Source organism: Corylus avellana, chromosome ca6 (genome assembly GCF_901000735.1).
Source record: "Corylus avellana chromosome ca6, CavTom2PMs-1.0".
NCBI classification, from domain to species: Eukaryota; Viridiplantae; Streptophyta; class Magnoliopsida; order Fagales; family Betulaceae; genus Corylus; species Corylus avellana.
This window is the reverse complement of record NC_081546.1, coordinates 6,744,535-6,744,767: the sequence shown is the minus strand read 5'-3', so window position 1 is coordinate 6,744,767 and position 233 is coordinate 6,744,535.

The window sequence follows — 233 nt, the reverse complement described above, 5'->3', positions numbered from 1 at the left end:
AAAAAAACTCTTCCTACCACAGACCCCCACCAGAATCCAGAATTGCAGCCAACGCAAGTACATGCCCTAAGAGGATGCTATGAAAGTTGAATACCAAGCGGTGGAGATCTGGGCTTGCAATGTGAGTAGGGGCTACAAAACATGGTGGGGGAAGTGTTGTAGTTAAACTATCAATCAGATTTAACATGTCCAACAATACAGCTCACTGGAAAACTCCATGGAGAGATTTTTTG